The following is a 23,123-nucleotide window of genomic DNA, read 5'->3' on the forward strand; positions in this document are numbered from 1 at the left end:
TGTGTTAATTAAATGGAGCGATCAGGTGGTGAGCGTTGGCGGTGGGCAGTGAGCGGCGGCGAATGGGCAGGTAAGCGTACCGCAGGTTGTGAAAGCCTGGCCTAGGGTGTCATCCAGCCCTGTTCAGCTCTTCTCTGGATCTCCATCTACAGAAAGTGATTAGGTAACTGAAAAAAAGGCCAGATTCAGTGACTTTCTGGTCTGAACTCCAGCTAAACAAACGCTCGTATTCAAGCGGAACGTGATGGCTCCTGTCTCCTCCTATTAGATAAATTGGTGATGAATAATAAGCATGTGGAGGGTAATTTGTTTCCAGTCATAAGAACATAAGAAATGCCTCCGCTGGGTCAGACCTGAGGTCCATCGCGCCCAGCAGTCCGCTCACGCGGCGGCCCAACAGGTCCAGGACCTGTGCAGTAAATTTCTATCTATACCCCCCTATCCCCTTTTCCAGCAGGAATTTGTCTAATCCTTTCTTAAACCCCAGTACCGTACTCTGCCCTATAACGTCCTCTGGAATTGTATTCCAGGTGTCCACCACACGTTGGGTAAAGAAGAACTTCCTAGCATTTGTTTTGAATTTGCCCCCTCTCAACTTTTCCGAATGCCCTCTTGTTTTTTTATTTTCTGAAAGTTTGAAGAATCTGTCCCTCTCTACTCAAAGAGTCCCAGTTTTTCCAATCTCTCAGCGTATGAAAGGCTTTCCATCCCCTTAATCAGTCGTGTCGCTCTCCTCTGAACTCTCTCGAGCAATGCCATATCCTTCTTAAGGTACGGAGACCAATACTGGACGCAGTACTCAAGATGTGGACGCACCATTGCCCGATACAGCGGCAGGATAACTTCTTTCGTTCTGGTTGTAATACCTTTCTTGATTATACCTAGCATTCTATTCGCTCTCTTAGCGGCAGCTGCGCACTGTGCTGTCGGCTTCATTGTCATGTCCACCATCACCCCCAAGTCCCTTTCTTGGGTACTCTCATTCAAAAACATCCCTCCCATCGCATAAGTATACCTCGGGTTTTTGCTTCCCACATGCAATACTTTACACTTCTCAACATTGAATTTCATCTGCCATCTCTCTGCCCATTCCTCTAGTTTGTCCAAGTCCCTTTGCAATTCTTCGCCGTCCTCCTTTGTCCGAGCTCCACTAAATAGTTTGGTGTCGTCTGCAAATTTTATTATCTCACACTTCGTCCCTGTTTCTAGATCATTTATGAATATGTTAAAAAGCAGCGGCCCGAGCACCGAGCCCTGCGGAACACCACTCGTGACCTTTCTCCAGTCTGAGTAGTGGCCCTTCACCCCTACCCTCTGTTTCCTACCTTCTAACCAGTTTCTGATCCATCTATGCACATCTCCGTCCAGTCAGTTTCATAAGGACAAGTGGGGGATTACTTTTTCTTTATAGAATACTAGAGTCAGTGGCAGAGATTGCATTCACACGACCCCCAAACAGGTGCACATGTCTACACCCTTAATTTTTAAGTATGCACGTACATTAGCATGTTTTAAAATCTACATATGTACACGCGTGCTCTGCCCAAACTTTGCCCCCTGTGCACACTTATCAGCAAAGTACACACCAGCATTCTCGAGCATGTATTTTGGCTACATACATGTGAAAATAACTTTGTAAGATTGGCCTCTTAAAGCGGTGCCATCTCATGTTAGCCAACATTTCCAAATGATTGGGATACCTGTGAAAGAGTCAGGGATTCTCCCTCAATAATGATGATATACAACCAGGCAGCAGGGAGAGAAGAAGTCCTGGGCTCTAGCAACTTAGGGCTAAGCTACCTGAGAAGAGGTGGAAGAACTATTGAGTCATGGGGTAGGACCCAGGCAGACATGAGTGTATCTTTTCCAGTTCAAGATTCATTCAAGGAGGTCCCAGAGTGAGAGGAGGCTTCCAAATCTAGAGGCTGATAAAAGGGAGAGTTCCCTAGCTGTGAGTTAAGGGGAACCCTGGGAAGTTAAGTCTGGAAAGGACTGTTTGAAGGAGCTGACATTGTGAAGCTGTTAATACTTGGCTGGCTGAAGTAAGCCCAACTTATTATTCTGAGTAGGGTTACCATATGGCTCCAAAAAAGCAGGATGGATTGAGACATCCGGGTTTTACTTCCTTTGGTTTCATAGGAGTAAAGCTCAGATGTCTCAATGCATCCTACTTTTCTGGAGCCATATGGTAACCCTAATTCTGAGAACTGTAGAATGTGTTCATGGATCTGGCTGGGATTGTTTATTTGAAAAAAGAAACTACTTCCCCTAAGCCTGTGAGGGAACAGGCTCAAAAGAGGGCATAAATAAAAGCTTTTCCTTCCACCTTCCACGAGTGTCTATGCTGTTTTGAATACGTGTGTGCAAGGCTCCAGGAAAGTCTGAACTGGACTTTGCTACAATGCCCAAAATAATATAAATGATTCATCCCTGGACACAATGACGGAGTTTGCTCAATCCTGGGGATGCTCAGCGCCCACTGGTACCCACAGAGCCGGCTCCTGTGCTTGGCACTGTAACCCAGCATGAGACCAAAGTCATTCGACATTTGAGCTCCAGTTCAAGCTAGTTTGGCCCCTCCCATTCTGAGCACCAAATAAAGAAAATTCCCAAGTGTGAAGCACATTATCCCTTTAGGATTAACATGGGCACACACAAATCTCTTCATCCGCAAGCATGCTGCTCTGAAATATTTGTCCAATTTTGCTTGAAACATTCTTCCTGGAGGGTGCAGAGAGAAGGAAAAGGCTAGGCATTTCTCAAAGAAATTGAAAAAGGCTGCTCCTCCGTCACCATTTTCTGCTGCCTCGATGCATTTGTTTAAAATAATTGGAATGAAAATATTGGACAAGAATTCTGTAGAGTGGGTGGGGGAAGGGAGAGGAAGGAAATAAATAGAAAACCCCATCAAATGTATCACTCATTCTTTTAAAATCTTGAGTTCTTCTGGTTAAAGGATTCCTTTTGCTTAAAGCACAGAATATTTATAATTATCACAGATTTTTTTCCTCAAAGCTGGCCCAAGAGTATCAAATGCTCTAGGTGAGCCATTATTTATGCACCCACTGACCTCCTCTGCTCCAGCCCATCCTGCTTCCCCCAAGCATCTCTCTTCCCTTCTTTACCATCCCATGCCTCCAACATCTGCCCTTCCTGCTTCCCCCTCCTCAGGTGTCCTCATCTCTCTCATTCCCTCCTTCCCAAAGTGTCCAGCATTTCTCTCCTTCCCTCCCTCCCAAGGAGTCTAGCATCTCTATCCCCTTCCCCTCTCAAGGTGTCCAGTATCTCTCTCTTCCCTCCCTCCCAAGGAGTCTAGAATTTTTCTCCTTTCTAAGATGTCCAGCATCCCTACCCCCCTTCCCTTCCCCTCTCAAGGTGTCCAGCATCTCTCTCTCGTCCCTCCCCACTCAAGTTTCCAATATATTCCAGTATATTCCTTCACCTTGCCACCACTGCTACCAGCCTCCATCCTTGAGATCGCAAAGAAAATACAGGCTTTTTTTTTTTTTTTGGGGGGGGGAGGAGTTGCAATGGCACATAGTGGCAGCACAGCCGGTAAAGACAGCAACAGGGAAGTCCTTTTAAAAGCTGTCGAGTGTCAGACCTTTCAGCATCCCAGTGTGTACACATCCTCAAGACCTGCCTCATCCCATTCCCCTCTGATGTGATGTCAGAGGGGACAGGCTGCAACAGGCCGTGAGCACGCGTGCAGACACTGGCATGCTTAAAGTCCCAATGGTGAAAGACGCTAACTTTGCTAGCTGTGCCAGCTTCCGCTCCCTGAAGTCTGCCATCCTAGCTAGATGACTTTTCTACCTCGTGGTAGGGCTGACTGCACTTTCTATCATGTATTAAAAGTAGTAGTTGCATAAATGCAATTAGCATGAGTTTTTTTTATCACATACCAGAGGTGTGCAACATTGTACAGTCAATTTTATAAGGGGCTTCGATGTGTAGAATGAATCCAGTCCTCGGGGCACACCCAGGCGGTCAGGTTTTTACAATAGCCACAATGAATTTTATTTATTTATTTATTTAATTCAATTTCTATCCCGTCCTCTCAGTAGCTCAGAACGGGTTACAAGCGAACATTCACAGTGGAATACATTTGGACAATACAAAGACTATACAGCAACTTAAGTATAGGATAAGAATGGAGAAGTGGGTGCACGAGGAAGGGGGAATTTTAGGGGGCGATGGGGTTGATTGCAGTTGGAATTTTAGTTGAAGAGGAGGGTCTTTACAGCTTGAGATAGATTTGCATGCACTGTCTTCTCAGAACTCATTCACAGGAGGGGGGTGAGGGCGGCATCTTGGCGGCGGACCCCAGCACCCTGCCTCCTCTCTAGCCCCCCGCCACGCGCCCCTTCCCCTGTACCTCTAGTTGAAGCTGTTGCTCGTGGCGGTTAACCGTGGCCTCCTCGTGACCCTCTCGGCTCTCCCGCTGACATCACTTCTCGGTGCCGCGCACAGAAGTGACATCAGAGAGCCGACGGGGTCGCGAGGAGCACGTGGTTGACTGCTGCGAGCAGCAACTTCAGCTAGAGGTACTGGGAAGGGGGGTGCACATGACAGGGAGGACAAGGGAAGGAGCGGGAGGGGGAGCGGCACCACTGCCCTGGGCTCCTCTCGCCCTCGCTATGTCACTTTTCATTCATAGTCATTATGGATATCATAGAAACACAGAAACATAGAAATAGACGGCAGATAAGGGCCACGGCCCATCTAGTCTGCCCACCCCAATGACCCTCCCCTACCTTTCTCTGTGAATAGATCCCACGTGTCCAGTGTTCCCGCTAAGCTGCGCTGGCGTGCGCTGGCGCACAAAATATTACATCGCAGCGCACAAGTTTCTCGTCACAGCGCACGGCGTACGGCAGATGGCAGGGCGGCGAGAGGAGAATCGGGCGAGTTGGCTCATAACTTGCTGGCGCCCGAGCTCACAGCGAAAAAAGTTTGCTCACAACACCCGCCCGCTTAGAGGGAGCACTGCACGTGTCTATCCCATTTGGCCTTAAAATCAGGCACGCTGCTGGCCTCAATATAGAAACATAGAAACATAGAAAAAGACGGCAGATAAGGGCCACAGCCCATCTAGTCTGCCCACCCCAATGACCCTCCCCTATTTAACTCTGTGCAGAGATCCCATGTGACGATCCCATTTCTTCTTAAAATCAGGCACGCTGCTTGCCTCGATCACCTAAAGTGGAAGTCTATTCCAGCGATCAACCACCCTTTCGGTGAAAAAGAACTTCCTAGTGTCACCGTGCAGTTTCCCGCCCCTGATTTTCCACGGATGCCCCCTTGTTGCCGTGGGACCCTTGAAAAAGAAGATATCTTCTTCCACCTAGATGCGACCCGTGAGATACTTGAATGTCTCGATCATGTCACCCCTCTCTCTGCGTTCCTCGAGTGAGTACAGCTGCAACTTATCCAGCCGTTCCTCGTACGGGAGATCCTTGAGTCCCGAGACCATCCGGGTGGCCATTCTCTGGACCGACTCCAGTCTCAGCACATCCTTACGGTAATGCGGCCTCCAGAATTGCACACAGTATTCCAGGTGGGGCCTCACCATGGATCTATACAATGGCATAATGACTTCAGGCTTACGGCTGACGAAACTCCTGCGTATGCAACCTATGATTTGCCTTGCCTTGGAGGAAGCTTGCTCCACTTGATTGGCAGTCTTCCTGAAAGCCCAACTGGCTGGTCATTTATTTAATTATTTATATTCTGCATATCCTACAATTCTATGCGGATTATAAATTGTTCAGGTACTCAAGCGTTTCTCCCTATCTCTCTCAGCGGGCTGCCACTTTATCTAATGTACCTGGAGCACTGGGGGATTAAGTGACTCGCCCAGGGTCACAAGGAGCCGTGCAGGATTTGAACCCACAACTCCAGGGTTCCAGGGCTGTAGCTCTAAGTTTCAAGTTTAATAAAATCTTTGATTAATCGCTTAATCACATTTCTAAGCGATGAACATTTTAAAAAATTACAGTCTTTGGGGAACAATACAATACTTTAACAATTTTACATCCAAACGGACTAAAAGACATACTTAACAAACAGTAAACACAAGGAAAACGGAGAATGAAATACAAATTCCTTAAAGAAAAGTAAAACAATCAGGGTAAAAACCAAAAGGCAGGGAGAACAACAAAAAAATAAAAAATAAATAAAACTCAATAAGATAGGAATTTTAACCAGCAGATTGTTAACTAATTATCAAAAGCATCCTTAAAAAGAAAAGTTTTTAAATTACTCTTAAATTTCTCCAGATTACGTTCTTCCCTTAAGTAAATAGGGAGAGAATTCCAAATTTGAGGTGCAGTGACTGAAAAAATGAATTGCCGTCTTGTATTAACAACCCTAAGAGAAGAGATCGTCACACACTCCCAAGGGCTGGCTTCGGAACGACTGTGCAAGGTCATTGCTTATGAATATCCCTCCCTCCATTGAAAGCATTCTCATTATAGATATTCTGAAAACCCATCTGGCTTGGGGTCCCTGACAGCAGGTTTTAGAATCACTCCTCTAAAACTTCTTTCTCTCTGAAGTGAATCTATATATCACCCACAGGCAATCTGGAACGGTATCGGATTCTTTTATTTATTGCCCCAAACTAAGAAACTGAATTAGGTCCTCCAAAATTTACCTTTGGTTTAAGCACTGCTGAGCTGACTGATTCTTAATATTTATTGATGCAGTGTTCCTGTGGCATTTGAAAGGTTGCTTTTCCCTTTCTCCTTTACAAAGCTTTGATTGGATACTCTAGAAACAGAGATTTATTGACCCGTTCTTTCAGGCTTTGCAACAGAAAACGAGCTGTACGGGTGACAAAATGCCTCGTGGTGTTCATCTATTACCGAAGATCCAAAATACCAGGATTGTTCTGTCCAAATCGACAGATCAATAACTTGTCACAAAAATAATGAGGAAACCAGAAACCTCCTCTTCTCCATGGAGGCTTGAGTATGGCAAGAGAAACCAGTATAAAGAGGTGGAAAGAACAAGTTTGTCCTTCACTTTTCAAAATCTTTTTGTCTATTCCCTTTTCTACAGGACTCTGACTTCTTGCACCCTTTCAAGGGCAATGTAATTTTAAACATGATTTTCATGATCAGTAGCCAAAAACCTGTAAGATACACCCAAAAGTGTTGAAGAAGCAAAAACTTTGTTGTCCAGTGTAATTGACCGTGTCATTTAAAAGCAATTAAAATCTTGGTTTTTTTTTTAAAAAGTAGGCGCCGGAATCGAGCCTTCAGCATGGCGGCTAAAGTCAAGGTAGGTGTGGTTAGGGGCTAAGATGACCTTAGGCACCGCTAGACCCAATTCTCCAAAAAAGTGTAGGCGCCAGTAACGTAGGCCAACTTAGGCACCGTTTACAGAATTTGGCCCGTACTGTATAGAATTGTCCAGCATTCAAACATTATTACAGGAAGGGGGAAGGGTTAGGCTTGATGAACCCAGGTAGTTGTTATCTGGTTCACGTTCTACCTTTCTCTCATTACCCCAACCAAAGGAAGCCAAATTCAGCCATGAAGAAGTAGTTCTCCTATAGAAGTTCATGTTGATGGACTTGGCTGAGGGGCTTCGAAGTAAAATAACGTTATTCGCCGATGACGCCAAACTATGTAATATAACAAGCAAGAGCACAACGGACAATATGAAAAACGACCTACTCCTATTGGAGCAATGGTCTAGGACCTGGCAACTGAGTTTCAATGCCAAGAAGTGCAAAGTCATGCACCTTGGCAGTCAAAATCCATGCGAGACTTACACCCTAAATGGCGAGATCCTAGCAAGGAATGTTGCAGAACGGGACTTAGGGGTAATCATCAGTGAAGACATGAAGACTGCCAATCAAGTGGAGCGGGCTTCATCTAAGGCTAGGCAGATCATAGGACGTAGGAGTTTCGTCAGCCGTAAGCCTGAAGTCATTATGCCGTTGTATAGATCCATGGTGAGGCCCCATCTGGAATACTGCGTACAATTCTGGAGGCCTCATTACCGCAAGGATGTACTGAGGCTTGAGTAAGTCCAGCGAATGACCACCCGGATGGTCACGGGACTCAAGGATCTCCCGTACGAGGAACGGCTGGATAAATTACGGCTATATTCACTCGAGGAACGCAGAGAGAGGGGAGACATGATCGAGACGTTCAAATACCTCACGGGCCGTATCGAGGTAGAAGAAGATATCTTCTTTTTCAAAGGTCCGACGGCGACAAGAGGACATCCATGGAAAATCAGGGGCGGGAAATTGCACGGCGACACCAGGAAATACTTTTTCACCGAAAGAGTGGTTGATCGCTGGAATAAACTTCCATTTCAGGTGATCGAAGCAAGCAGCGTGCCTGATTTTAAGAAGAAATGGGATCGTCACGTGGGATCTCTGCACAGAGTTAAATAGGGGGAGGGTCATTAGGGTGGGCAGACTAGATGGGCCGCGGCCCTTATCTGCCGTCTTTTTCTATGTTTCTAAGTTTCTATGAGGTTTGTGGGCATGCAAATGATACCTGAAGTGGTACCTACTTTAGTTCTTTTAAATGGCTATTTCCCATGCATTAAATTCTGGAAACCGGCATCTGTTTGAGGACTATAAAGCAGTTGGTTGGTGTCATCCCTGAGAAGCAATATTGCTATTTTGATGATGGATATTTAAAGGGGAAAAAAAAAAGGCTGGAAACCTGAAATAAATAACCCTATCAGACCAATTTCTTTTTCTCTATAGTCTTCATGTGCTTAAGGCTTGGTTGACCTTCCTTGGCAGAAAAGCTTAGAAAGTGGCATCTCTCTGCAAAATGACCTTCATTTAGGACATAATGAGCATCTTTTCAGAAGAATATATCGAGGAGTTTTCGCAATAGCCGAGTGATAAAATAACGTATACATTAGATGGATGATTCTTCACAGAGCTGTTAATATCTTCTGCTGATGAGGAGTTGAGGGTAATGGCTTAGTTTTATATGAGAATGCTGTGGAACGTGGTTAAGTTAGATTCCCGTAGCCTGTGGTACATGATCTGGAAATGCTTCTTGTTGCAGCCCGTACATTGTTTTCTTGGTATATCGGAGTGCAGAAAGCTGATAACGTTAGATCAGATGATGCGGATTTATAACTTTAGATTAGACAATGCGGATGACAGTTTTTGAAGCTCCTTACCTCGGCCCATTGACCTGTCTGAAAATTGCTCTTGAACAGCTAAATAGTTCATCTAGGATTCACAATAAGTGTATTTTGAGGCTCATTTATAAAGGAGTGTTATCAGCGGTAAGAGTCTGAAAATTGCCTTTGAGAGCAGCTTATTGTGCACATGTTGGTGGCTTTATAAAGGGGCAATCCCTGGGGGGGGGGGGGGGAGGTGAACTGCATGGTGTGTGCAGAATGCAATTTTCAAATCCACACTTTTCCCAGCCACAGGAAAAGGGAGTGCAAATTGGGGAGGGGGGGGGGGGCTACTTTTGTCACCAAGCTGGACAGTTTTTGGAAAGAATAACTGTACTCAAATGGGAAGCAATTCTTTAGTCATTCCCACGTGGATGTGGTCATATACACATGGACAGTAATGACCTTTTGGGACTTATATACCACCTTTTTGTAGTTTGCAACCACATTCAAAGCGGTTTACATACAGGCACTTCAAGCATTTTCCCTATCTGTCCCAGTGGGTTCACAATCTAGCTAGTGTATCTAGTGGGGCAGTGGAAGATTAAGTGACTTACTCAGGGTCATGAAGAGCAGTGTGGGGTTTGAACCCACAACCTCAGGGTGTCGAGGCTGTGGCTCTAACCACTGTGCTACATTCTCCTCCAATAATATCAGCCACGACCCAAGTATAGAACAACAAAAGGTATTGTGACATCACTGGTGAGGATGGCTCTTAGACATTGGTGGAATGAGGCATTATGACATCAGGGAAAGGGATTAGGTCTTGTATACCACCTTTTTGTAGTTTGCAACCACATTCAAAGCGGTTTACATACAGGTACTTCAAGCATTTTCCCTGTCTGTCCCAGTGGGTTCACAATCTAGCTAGTGTATCTAGTGGGCCAGTGGAGGATTAAGTGACTTACTCAGGGTCACGAGGAGCAGTGAGGGGTTTTAACCCACAATATCAGGGTGCTGAGGCTGTAGCTCTAACCACTACGCCATACTCTCCTCCTTTTGTAGACTACCGAATTTGAAAAAGTATATGTTTTGACATCAAGACGTTTACTTTACCGGTGGATGTGCACAAAGGCAAACTCCCCCACCCCCTTTTTACAAAACTGTAGTGCGGTTTTTAGCGCCAGCTGTGGCAGGAACAGCTTCAACACTCATAGAATTCCTATTGAGTGTCATAGCTGTTACTGCCATGGCCGGCACTATAAACCGCGCTACAGTTTTGTAAAAAGGGAGGGGGTTGGGGGGGGGGGAGGGAAGCATTTGTGCTGGTTGTTCAGAATTTTCTTTTTAATTACAGATTAGAGAATTATGCTGAGCTTGTGGAGAACACGCTGACAGAATATCAGCTAATGTTAGATGTAAAATTGGGCAAGAGCGAACAAGAAAGGGACCTGGGGGTAATGATAGACAGGACCCTGAAGCCGTCGGCTCAATGCGCAGCGGCGGCAAAGAAAGCAAACAGGATGCTGGGCATGATAAAGAAGGGAATCACGAGTAGATCAGCGGACGTCATAATGCCGCTTTACAGAGCAATGGTCAGACCACACTTGGAATACTGTGTCCAACACTGGTCTCCCCACCTAAAGAAGGATATAACCCTGCTGGAGAGGGTGCAGAGACGAGCCACGAAGATAGTAAAAGGTGTCGAGAGTTTGGACTACAAGGTACGCCTCGAAAAACTGGGTTTGTTCACCCTCGAGAAGAGAAGACTGAGAGGGGATATGATAGAGACTTTTAAAATACTAAAAGGTTTTGACAAAATAGAGCAAGAAGCATCGTTGTTCACATTGTCTAATGTGACTCGGACAAGAGGTCATGGACTGAAACTGAGGGGCAACAGGCCCAAGACTAATGTCAGGAAGATCTGTTTCACACAGCGAGTGGTGAACACTTGGAATGCTCTCCCGGAGGAGGTTGTGAGGGAGACCACCATTCTGGGATTCAAGGGCAAATTGGATGGACACCTTCTTGTGAATCACATTGAAGGATACGGGTAAACAGGGTCTCCATCAGGGAGCACCTAGCTTGGCCTCCGCGTGTGCGGGTCGCCGGACTAGATGGACCTAAGGTCTGACCTGGTGAAGGCATTTCTTATGTTCTTATGTTCACTTAAAAATTTTAGGGTTACCATATGGCTCCAGAATTGAGACATCCGGGTTTTACTTCCATTGCTTTCAGCATTTAAAATGCACTTTTTACATTCTCACCTCCTCTTCTTCCCACCCAATCTTGGTGATGTCAGCGTGGGGAAAGATTTCATCAAGATATCAAGGTGATGGAAAGCAGATATCAGGGAAAGTTCAATCTCAGTGTGATGGGAGACTATTGTTGGCACTTGCAAGGAGAGACAAATGTACAATACAAGCGTAAAAGCAAAGGTCTCAAACATTTCTGAACATGCTGACATCGCTTTGGTGTGAGTTACGAGAAGTGTAATTATATGCTGTAACAAGTCTCCTTATTGTCTTCGTGTTTGTTTTCAGAGTAAACTTCTTGACACAAGTTTGGTGGGACACAGGTCATACTCGCAATATTGTGCCAATATGGCAAACCGTCTAAAAAAAATCAGTAACGTGTATCTCAGAAACCTGCCATGCTAGCTGAATTTCAATTACAGATCTGAAATAAGTGTCATTAAATTAACTAAGAACACTTTTAACTAAGAAAATTAACTAAGAAAACTTTTTTTTTGTTGACCAGTGTTTGTCTTGATCTACTAGTGCAAAAGGGTTCATAGAGAAGAACGCGAAAGACAAAGGTGCACGCCGACAACTGAGCGCAAGACGGAGGCGCGCGCCGAAGAAAATTACTGTTTTTAGGGGCTCCGACGGGGGGTTTTGTTGGGGAGCACCCCCAGTTTACTTAATACAAATCGCGCCGGCGTTGTGGGGGGTTTGGGGGATTGTAACCCCCCACATTTTGCTGTAAACTTAACTTTTTCCCTAAAAACAGGGAAAAAGTGAAGTTTTCAGTAAAATGTGGGGGGTTACAACCCCCCAAACCCCCCACAACGCCCCCACAACGCGGCGCGATCTGTAATAAGTAAAGTGGGGGGGGGTTCCCCCCCACGCTCCCCCTGTCGGAGCCCTAAAAACAGTAATTTTCTTCGGCACGCGCCTCCGCGCTGCGCTCAATTGTCTGCTCGCATCTTTGTCCCGGCGCGCTTTTGACCTGACACTGTGCAAAAGTTATGAGCTAAATAATAATAATAAAAATCTAATTTAAAAAAAAGTGTCTTTGTCATGTACAATCTCAGTGCCTTTAAGGAACATTTGCTTCACTCCTTTGTCCCCCCTGGTTGACCCACCGACCTTAAGCAAGACTTTGGTAACCTCCATAACCAAGACCATCAATGTCAATTCAGGTCCTGGATGAACAAAATGTTCAGCTCCCCACCCCCACCCCTAAAAAAAATAAGTCATTTCTGTTAATTTCCCCCTTTAGCACCATCAGAATTCTAAGGAAATCGCTTCAGATATTATTTGTCTTTTATTTTTAATAAAACAGAGGTTTCAAGACTAGGAGGACACTCTAAAGTTTGACAACATGGCAATAGTTCTAACTTTCAGTAATTAAAATGTAACAGAGTCCCTAGGTGAGAACAATGAAAACAAAATTTTTTTTTTTGATTGAGCCTGGCGCTCAGAACTCATCCCCTGTCAGGTGTGTTTGATACGTGGAAGGCAGCCTCACTATTGATTTTTGGTCCCTTGTGTGCTCTCAACATGCACACAGGCACCAGTTAATGGAAAGTCAAGAATAAGTCTGGGGTGTCTGTTAATTCCATTAGGGGATAACGGCGAAATGACGATACCGTTTCCAGCGTTCTGATCATCCAAGAGAACTAAGTCTGCAACTGGGCCTCGTAAGTTAGCTGGAAAGAGGAGCTGCCATCCGATCAGGGCATAGATGTGTGGGTTATTGAAGGCAACGGTTCAGAATCAGCTTATCGCAATTGCAAAGTTTGGCCTGAAAACCCGACTGGAATATGGCTCTTGAGGACCGGAGTTCCCTACCCCTGCTCTATCTAATGCAGTGGTTCCCAACCCTGTCCTGGAGGACCACCAGGCCAATCGGGTTTTCAGGCTATCCCTAATGAATATGCATGAGAAAAATTTGCATATAATGGAAATGACAGGCATGCAAATCTGCTCCATGCATATTCATTTTGGGTATCCTGACTGAGTGTGTCTCGAGGATTGGATTGAGGACCCCTCATCTAGAAGACAGATGGGCTTTTTCAGGCATAGTTAGCGTTCAATCTTTTGGTTGGTGCAATTGACACATATGTTCAGAATGAGGATCTCTAGTCATAATAAAGCTACAGATTCAGCATTCTGAGATTGTGGGTTCAAACCCACGCTGCTCCTTCTGACCCTGGGCAAGTCACTTAATCCCCCCATTAGATCAGTGGTTCCCAACCCTGTCCTGGAGGACCACCAGGCCAATCGGGTTTTCAGGCTAGCCCTAATGAATATGCATGGAGCAGATTTGCATGCCTGTCAGTTCCATTATATGCAAATTTTTCTCATGCATATTCATTAGGGATAGCCTGAAAACCCGATTGGCCAGGTGGTCCTCCAGGACAGGGTTGGGAACCACTGCATTAGATAGAGCAGGGGTAGGGAACTCCGGTCCTCAAGAGCCGTATTCCAGTCGGGTTTTCAGGCTGGATAAGATGCAGCTGTACTCACTTGAGGAACGCAGAGAGAGGGGTGACATGATCGAGACATTTAAGTATCTCACGGGCCGCATCGAGGTGGAAGAAGATATCTTCTTTTTCAAGGGTCCCGCGGCAACAAGGGGGCATCCGTGGAAAATCAGGGGCGGGAAACTGCACGGCGACACCAGGAAATTCTTTTTCACTGAAAGGGTGGTTGATCGCTGGAATAGTCTTCCACTTCAGGTTATTAAGGCCAGCAGCATGCCTGATTTTAAGGCCAAATGGGATAGACACGTGGGATCTATTCACAGAGAAAGGTAGGGGAGGGTCATTGGGGTGGGCAGACTAGATGGGCCGTGGCCCTTATCTGCCGTCTATTTCTATGTTTTTATGTTTCTATGAATATGCATGAGATCTATTTGCATGCAGTGCTTTCAATGCATTGGGGAAATCCTGAAAACCTGACTGGATTCCGGCCCTCAAGGACCGGAGTTGCCCACCCCTGCCCTATGCTGTCTATTAAAATGTGATATCGTACATTGCGTTGACATTGTGATGTAACACAGTATTCAAACTATACAACTCCACTGCTTAGCTACGACAGCAAACAATTTAACTTCAATGGAGGGAAAAGCCTCAGGCAGGAAGAGAGCAGAACAAAGGGCTCAGCTCCTAGAACAGTGGTTCTCAACCCTGACCTGGGGACCCCTCAGCCAGTTGGGTTTTCAAGATATCCCTAATGAATATGCATGAGAGATTTGCATACCTGTCACTTCCATTATATGCAAATCTCTCTCATGCACATTCATTAGGGATATCTTGAAAACCCGACTGGCTGAGGGGTCCCCAGGACAGGGTTGAGAACCACTGTTCTAGAACATCACCGGCTTAAAAAGGCTCCAGAATTCTGTGGAAAAATGAGGGTAATGCAACCAAGTGAGCACACTAACAAATCTTTTCCGGGCAAAGGGGGGGGCACAGGTGTGCTGTGTTGATTCTCCCTCCTTTGACTTCCACACAGCACACCTGCTGTGGAGCTAATGGACAATGCCATCTGGGAATTAAACATGTGCTATGGAATTTTCCAACATAGGAAGCAGCTCTGTAGCCTCGCTCCTACTTGTTCAAATAGGTTGTTTTGGGGGGCTCGGGGATGTCAAAATGTATTCCTCTCTCCTTTTCTCTTACTAGGCCCATTCTCTTCCTTGCAAGCTACCTGCTGAGAAGGGCTTGGAATAGTCAACCTTTGTGTCCATAGGCTAATTCAAATTCTGTCTTCCAATGAAACCTCTAATAAGAGAATTGAATAGAGTTGAGCCAGTTAAATGACTCCAGGAAAAGAGACGGCTGAGGGGAGATATGATTTAAGTCTACAAAATCCTGAATGGAGTAGAACAGGTACACGTGGATTGATTTTTCACGCCGTCAAAAATTTCAAAAACTAGGGGGACACTCAATGAAGTTACAGGGAAATACTTTTAAAACCAATAGGAGGAAATATTTTTTCACTCAGAGAATAGTTAAGCTCTGGAATGTGTTGCCAGAGGTTGTGGTAAGAGCTGATAGCGTAGCTGGTTTTAAGAAAGGTTTGGACAAGCTCCTGGAGGAAAAGTCCATAGTCTGTTATTGAGAAAGACATGGGGGAAGCCACTGTTTGCCTTGGATTGGTAACATGGAATATTGCTACTCTTTAGATTTTGGCCAGGTATTAGGGGCCTGGATTGGCCACCGTGAGAAAGAGCTACTGAGCTTGATGGACCTTTAGTCTGACCGAGTAAGGCTATTCTTATGCTCTTATATCTTGTATTTTTCCCACATACTGATCCCTTAATGGTGCCTTTTGGACTCTGGCAAGTGGTCTACCTGCCAAAATGGCTGCCATGAAAAGCCCACATATAGGATACCATTTGTTCAACAGAGGTAACATTAATGCTCCAACCAGGGCTGAAGGTGGCAGTACTGCAGAGCCATTCAAGGTACCACTGCAGGGCTTTTCAAAAATTTGTAGTGCCTAGAAGCGGTAAAACACAGAAATCACCACTACACGGTCCTTTCCCATCCATGAAGAGAACAGAACTGGATAGAAAGGACCAGCGGAAATGAGGAAGGCTGAGCAATGTTATAACATAATGTGTAGACTCAGTTATAGGAACATAGAAACATGATGGCAGATAAAGGCCAAAGGCCCATCTAGTCTGCCCATCCGCAGTAACCATTATCTCTTTCTCTCTCTGAGAGATCCCCCCGTTGCCTATCCCAGGCCCTCTTGAATTCAGACACAGTCTCTGTTTCCACCACTTCTTCCAGGAGATTGTTCCACGCATAAAGAGGAATCAACAAAATAGAGCAGGAAAAAACGTTATTTACAATGTCCAATGTGACACGGACAAGAGGACATGGGCTGAAGCTAAGGGGGGACAAGTTCAAGACAAATATCAGGAAGTTCTGCTTCACGCAACGAGTGGTGGACACCTGGAATGGTCTCCCAGAAGAGGAAATTGCAGAATCCACCATTCTAGGATTTAAGGGTAAGTTAGATGTACATCTCCTTATGAGTGGCATGAAGTGACATGGGTAGGGGTAGGCTAGATGCACTTCTCTTTACGAGAAGCTTGGAGCGATATGGGGACCAAAACTATGCCAGGGTACACCTGGCGGGGCCTCCGCGTGTGCGGATCGCCGGACTTGATGGACCTAGGGTCTGTTCCGGAGATGGCGCTTCTTATGTTCTTATGATTAGTTTTTTCAAGTTTTTATTAGGATTTGATATACCGCTTATCAAGGTTATCTAAGCGGTTTTTACAATCAGGTACTCAAGCATGATGTTTATGGATTGATGCCTGCGTGTCACACATGATAACAAAATAGGATATTTCTTATTGAACTAACACATTTTTTATGTGGTGAATAGACATGAGTTTCAGTCTCTTCACAGGCCCCTTCGTCAGGTGTCACTGAATCTGTACAGTTTTGTTTAGATATAACAAGATAATCAATTCTAGGTGTGGGAAGGTAAGATATCTTCTCAGAGGAATCGCTAGAATGAGCAATCAGCACTTTTACACAAGATACTGCATAAAAGTCCCAAATGTGAGAGTTTGCCGCCCCTACAGTACTTTCAAGCTTAAAACCGGTGTGATATCTCTAGATGTTTTGTCCGGGGGGAGATGGGAGAGAGAACGTGTTTTAGAACCCTGTTGGTGAGATCAATAATGTATCTTTCTGCTTTTTCAAAACTAGTCTACACATAGCTTGTGGCTCCCAAGAGGTATCTTTACTTTAAAAAAAAAAAAAATAAATCAAAAGCCAAGCAGAGGATCAAACAAAATCATAGTTCTTATATACTCTTTCCAAACCATAGGAAAAAAAAAGCTTTACTGTAACTCTTTTTCTTACAAAAGATTAGAAGTGGAACATGTTCCGAGCAAGTCCCAGGTCCAAAGGAAATAGTCTTCTGCTGACACCAAATAGCTTCTATCTGCTTCCAATCCAAGATGCCAAAGCAGCAAACTGATTACTTGAATCTTTGTGAAATGCTGGGATGTGTTTAAGTTTGAAATGAAATAGTAAAGCTCAGGAAAGAAACAATTAACCCTGGGCCTCTTCCCTCAAAGACAAAACACACATTCCCCCGCCAAAAAATTTTTTAAAGCCCTCTCTTCCCAGGTACATTCTCATTCTCCTGAACCTCTTTCTCAGCTTAACTACTAATCCCAGAATCCAAAGGGAGCAGGGATATTTCTCATTCTCTCCTGTCCTACAATTGATGTACTCCAAAATGGTGCTGGCCAATCCTGGGCCCAATGCCATTTTGGATTAAGACACTGGCAGCAGGACTACTGGGATTTCTGGAGATAGGTAGGAAATATTCCCAAAATGGTAATATATTTTTTGAGAAGATTTCAAAACGCAGAACTTTTTCTTTAGGTCAACGGGGGAAGGAGGTGCTTTCGTTTGGTAGGTCTAGCATGCACTCGGAATTTAAATAACCTTCATATACAGCATAAACATTATTTATTTGGTTGGGTCCAGGTCTGGGCCTGAAATTCTCTGGGAGGCTCTAAGCAGCATCTCTCGTCATACTTTCTGCTCTCCCAATGAGCCAGTCCACTCCTAAGGCTGATTTTAGAAACATATTTGCTAACTCAAATCTTTCAGATAAACAAATATAATGTGGCAGAGGCAGTCAGCAGGCATCTGAATTATTTACAATGTCTGTGGTGCATTATATTTCCAACTCCTATTGCCAGAGGAAGTCATTAATTCTGCTCTTCTTCTCATGAAACCACCTACTATGAGTAGCAGGGCAAAAAATGCAGTATAGTATTATCTTCACTTACCATGTAGATGTTAGTTGCGATGAGACTGAGGGACCCCGAACCTCTGATGCAAGTCTTTCAAGGTAAAGCTCCTCCTTCAGCCCAGTATATATTCTTGGAGCGCTGATAGATGGGATAAAATCCCGGTCACTCCACTGGACAATATGTCCCAGTTTTTTCATTCTCCTTAGTTGCTTAGAAAGGACATACCCGTGTTTCCCTGAAAATAAGACAGTGTCTTATATTAATTTTGGGTCCAAAAAAAACGCACGAGGGCTTACTTTCAGGGATGTCTTATTTTTTTCATGTACAACGATCATCTCTCCCTTCCTCTCCTCCACCCCAATTCTTCCTCTTTCATTTCTCCCCTCCCCCCCTTGTGCACCATCTTTCCTCCCCTCTCGCCCATCTGAAGGTGCAGCATCTTTCTATCCCTCCCTCCCCTCCCCCTGTGCAGCAGAATCTCACCGACCAAGTTAAACAACTTAGGGTGTCTTTTACTAAGGCTCGCTAGTCGGTTTAGCGCGCACTAAATATTAAAGCACGCTAAATGCTAACAAGTCCATTATATTCTATGGACGCGTGAGTATTTAGCGTCCGCTAAATCGGCTAGCATGCCTTAGTAAAAGGCCCCCAATGTCTCCATCAATGTCTCCATCACTTAGTCCAGTGACTTTGGGAACATGCTGGAATAGGTCGGGAAGGCATCTGAGCATGTGCAGATGCAACGTGGTGACATCACGCGCATGGTATATGATGTCATTGTGTTGCATCCGTGCATGCGCAGATGCCCTCCCGACGTGATCCCGAGGATGAGAACAGGTTGAGGGGGCAGGGCTGGGGTGGCGAGGCTGGGGCAGAACGGGGCATGACTTGGGTGTAATGGGGCCGGCTTGGTGGAATTGGTGCTGAAAGGTTCTCAGCCCAACCAACCAACTTCCTAAATTCTGAATGTTATTTTGCCGCTGTAGCTGAAAAGAGCGTTATCTTATTTCGTTACGTGTCAATTTGCAGAAACAAAATTCTATGTTTTGACATTGTTTGAACCATATCCATGTCATTCTCTTCTTGGTTGGACTGAGAACTTTTCAAGACGCCCTGGTAGTGGTAACCAGAGCTGAGATTGTGATGTCATAATGCCTCATTTCACCAATAAGAGCCAACATCAACTGTGATGTCACAATGGCTTGATTGTCCTATACTTTGCTCACTTTTATTACATATAGGGAGGTGCTGAAAAGTTCTCCATCCAACCAACTTCCTAAATTCTGAGCATTATGTAGCTGAAAAGAGTGTTATCTTATTTCGCTAAGTGCCAATTTGCAGAAACAAAATTCTATGTTTTGACATTGTTTGAACCATATCCATGTCATTCTCTTCTTGGTTGGACTGAGAACTTTTCAAGACGCCCTGGTAGTGGTAACCAGAGCTGAGATTGTGATGTCATAATGCCTCATTTCACCAATAAGAGCCAACATCAACTGTGATGTCACAATGGCTTGATTGTCCTATACTTTGCTCACTTTTATTACATATAGGGAGGTGCTGAAAAGTTCTCCATCCAACCAACTTCCTAAATTCTGAGCATTATGTAGCTGAAAAGAGTGTTATCTTATTTCGCTAAGTGCCAATTTGCAGAAACAAAATTCTATGTTTTGACATTGTTTGAACCATATCCATGTCATTCTCTTCTTGGTTGGACTGAGAACTTTTCAAGACGCCCTGGTAGTGGTAACCAGAGCTGAGATTGTGATGTCATAATGCCTCATTTCACCAATAAGAGCCAACATCAACTGTGATGTCACAATGGCTTGATTGTCCTATACTTTGCTCACTTTTATTACATATAGGGAGGTGCTGAAAAGTTCTCCATCCAACCAACTTCCTAAATTCTGAGCATTATGTAGCTGAAAAGAGTGTTATCTTATTTCGCTAAGTGCCAATTTGCAGAAACAAAATTCTATGTTTTGACATTGTTTGAACCATATCCATGTCATTCTCTTCTTGGTTGGACTGAGAACTTTTCAAGACGCCCTGGTAGTGGTAACCAGAGCTGAGATTGTGATGTCATAATGCCTCATTTCACCAATAAGAGCCAACATCAACTGTGATGTCACAATGGCTTGATTGTCCTATACTTTGCTCACTTTTATTACATATAGGGAGGTGCTGAAAAGTTCTCCATCCAACCAACTTCCTAAATTCTGAGCATTATGTAGCTGAAAAGAGTGTTATCTTATTTCGCTAAGTGCCAATTTGCAGAAACAAAATTCTATGTTTTGACATTGTTTGAACCATATCCAAGTCATTCTCCTCTTGGTTGGACTGAGAACTTTTCAAAATCACTGAGCTCTGGAACAACCTTACCTCCCCTCTTCGGAACTTGAGCTCTCTCCAAGTTTTCCGCAAACATCTGAAAACCTGGCTTTTCTCAAAAAATGTAAGTCTCCCTCCAACTTAGGAATCAAGGAAACTCTTATATCTTGGCATCCCAAGTCCTCTAAATTTTCTTCACACTTCTACCTCTAACCCTCTGTTGTAGTTCCTTCCTATTTCTCCTACTGTAAACCGCGTCGAGCTCTACGAACGTGGAGATGATGTGGTATACAAACCTAAGGGTTAGATTAGATTAGATTAGAACACGCCCTGGTAGTGGTAACCAGAGCTGAGATTGTGATGTCATAATGCCTCATCCCAATAAGAGCCAACCTCATCAGTGATGTCACAATGGCTTGATTGCCCTATATTTGGCTCACTTTTATTACATGCAAGAGTGTGCTGAAAGGTTTTCAGTCCATTCAATCAACTTGCTAAATTCTGAGTGTTATTTTGCCACTGTAGCTGAAAAGAGTATTATCTTATTTCGCTAAGTGTCAATTTGCAGAAACAAAATTCTATGTTTTGACATTGTTTGAACCATATCCATGTCATTCTCTTCTTGGTTGGGCTGAGAATCTGTCAACACCCCCTGGTAGTGGTAACCAGAGCTGAGATTGTGATGTCATAATGCCTCATTCCACCAATAAGAGCCAACATCAACTGTGATGTCACAATGGCTTGATTGTCCTATACTTGGCTCACTTTTATTACATACAGGGAGGTGCTGAAAAGTTTTCCACCCAACCAACTTCCTCAATTCTGAGCATTATGTAGCTGAAAAGAGTGTTGTCTTATTTTGTCAAGTGCCAATTTGCAGAAATGAAATTCCATGTTTTGACATTGTTTCTATAGCACTACCAGACGTACGCAGCGCTGTACAGAGTCACAAAGGAGACAGTCCCTGCTCGAAGACAGACAAGCAGGATGCCAGGTGGGAGATACAGTTACGGGGTATAGCCACGACAATCTCGTCTCGGTTGGGCTGAGAACTTTTCAGCACCCCCTTGTAAGTGGAGAAAGTTATCAATTTGGGATATCATTAAGATTGGTCATTTTACCATTAATTGTGCTATTTTAGCACAGGTCCCATATTACGCAAAAAGACCTACCGGTAGTTACTAAAAACTAGTGTTACCAATTCAATAACATGTCTTAACAATAGGCCACATTAATAACTTTCCCCCTTGTCACCTGCCGGGGTCCCTGGAAGCTTGTGGAGGACCACCGACAGGCGGCAGCACGACCCTGGCGTGGCTCCCAATGTGGGAGACCTTACTGATGTCCAACATCTTGTTTTCGCTCTAATAAACACCAGCGAAAGCCAATTCAAACCAAAGAGTCAAAGATTTAATTGGTTATCAAAAAAATAGAAAACCAAAAATAATACAGTCCAAAGAGGAACAGTTCTCAACACTATCCTTGAGTCCTGGACTTTAAATCATATTGTTTTGTTTCTTCACCAGGCATTGTCATATACTGCATTGCAAAACAAATTTCAAACATGAAGAGAAGGAAAATGCAGTCTTTTGATATTTTCCAGCAATGGTACCTCTGCAGTCCTTTCCCCTGTTGGGTAACAGAATTGCTGATTTCCCTTTCTTAAATTGCTTTAACAAGCTCCCGCAGAATCCCAACCCTTAGATCTTCGGGGTATCCTACCCCAATTCTGAAAGTCCCTTGGAGTATAACAGGAAACAGGGAAACTGCTCCACAAGCCCAAAAGAAAACTCCCTTCAGTTTCCCCTGGCTTTTGCACACCTGGAGTGCAGCAATGTAATTAATGCTGCTGCAGCATTGCTCTCAGCTTGGTTTTTCAGTAGAACCAAAACTAACAGTCCCAATAACTATCTCCTTATGGAAACCAGTACCTCCAGTCCTTAGTGAGAGACTGCCAAGCTGACATCCATGGCTTCCACGTTCTCAGCTCCAGGCAGCACCCATTCAGCCGTGTCCATGTTTTCTGGAGCCCCCAACTGCTCTGCTGACTCTTGGTCAATGGAATCCTCCCATTCCATAGGCTCCTGTGCGAGGTCTGGCCTTTGCCTGGCCCAGAGAACCTTCTCTGCCAGGTCCTCATGTGCAGCCTGCCTTACTGCCTTGGAGAGTTGCTTAAGAGTGATTGTGCCACTCCCTGTTCTAGGTGTCTGTGTTCCTAGCTTTCGTGCTCTTTGGCTCCCCCCCAGGTTGCTGGGCAGAATACAACTGGGAGCCTGATTAAACCTCTTAAGGGAGCTGGATTTTTTACTGGGACGTGGAGCTAACCTGTATTCTGGCTCCTGCTCAGGTTCAGATGGCTCAGGATAGGCAGCTCTGCTTTCAGGATCTCCTGCCTGATCATTCTCGGTCAGTCTCTGGTCTTGGCCAAAGGATTTACTATGGGGTTTCACTCTGACATGGCCGTCTCTGGGAGCGGAAATGTCACACCCTTTAATACAAGAAATCACTGCTATATGTGATAAAAGTGAGCCAAGTACAGGACAACCAAGCCATTGTGACATCACTGATGAGGTTGGCTCTTATTGGTGGAATGAGGCATTATGACATCACAGTCTCAGCTCTGGTTGCCAGAGACCGAAAGTCTTCACACTACG

General features: G+C 44.7%; 1 long non-coding RNA gene across 2 annotated transcripts in view; it reads right to left on the minus strand.

The window, feature by feature from the left end:
- LOC117365755 overlaps positions 1-22,601 on the minus strand; it is a 223,209-nt gene extending 200,608 nt beyond the window's left edge. For both annotated transcript variants that reach the window (XR_004540452.1, XR_004540451.1), the window contains exons 1-2: positions 22,401-22,601; positions 18,175-18,373 (exon numbers count right to left, since the gene is read on the minus strand). This is a non-coding gene — a long non-coding RNA (uncharacterized LOC117365755). The remainder of the gene's footprint in view (positions 1-18,174; positions 18,374-22,400) is intronic.
- Between the last annotated feature and the right edge of the window lie 522 nt (positions 22,602-23,123).

This window comes from Geotrypetes seraphini, chromosome 8 (genome assembly GCF_902459505.1).
Source record: "Geotrypetes seraphini chromosome 8, aGeoSer1.1, whole genome shotgun sequence".
In the NCBI taxonomy this organism is placed as follows: Eukaryota; Metazoa; Chordata; class Amphibia; order Gymnophiona; family Dermophiidae; genus Geotrypetes; species Geotrypetes seraphini.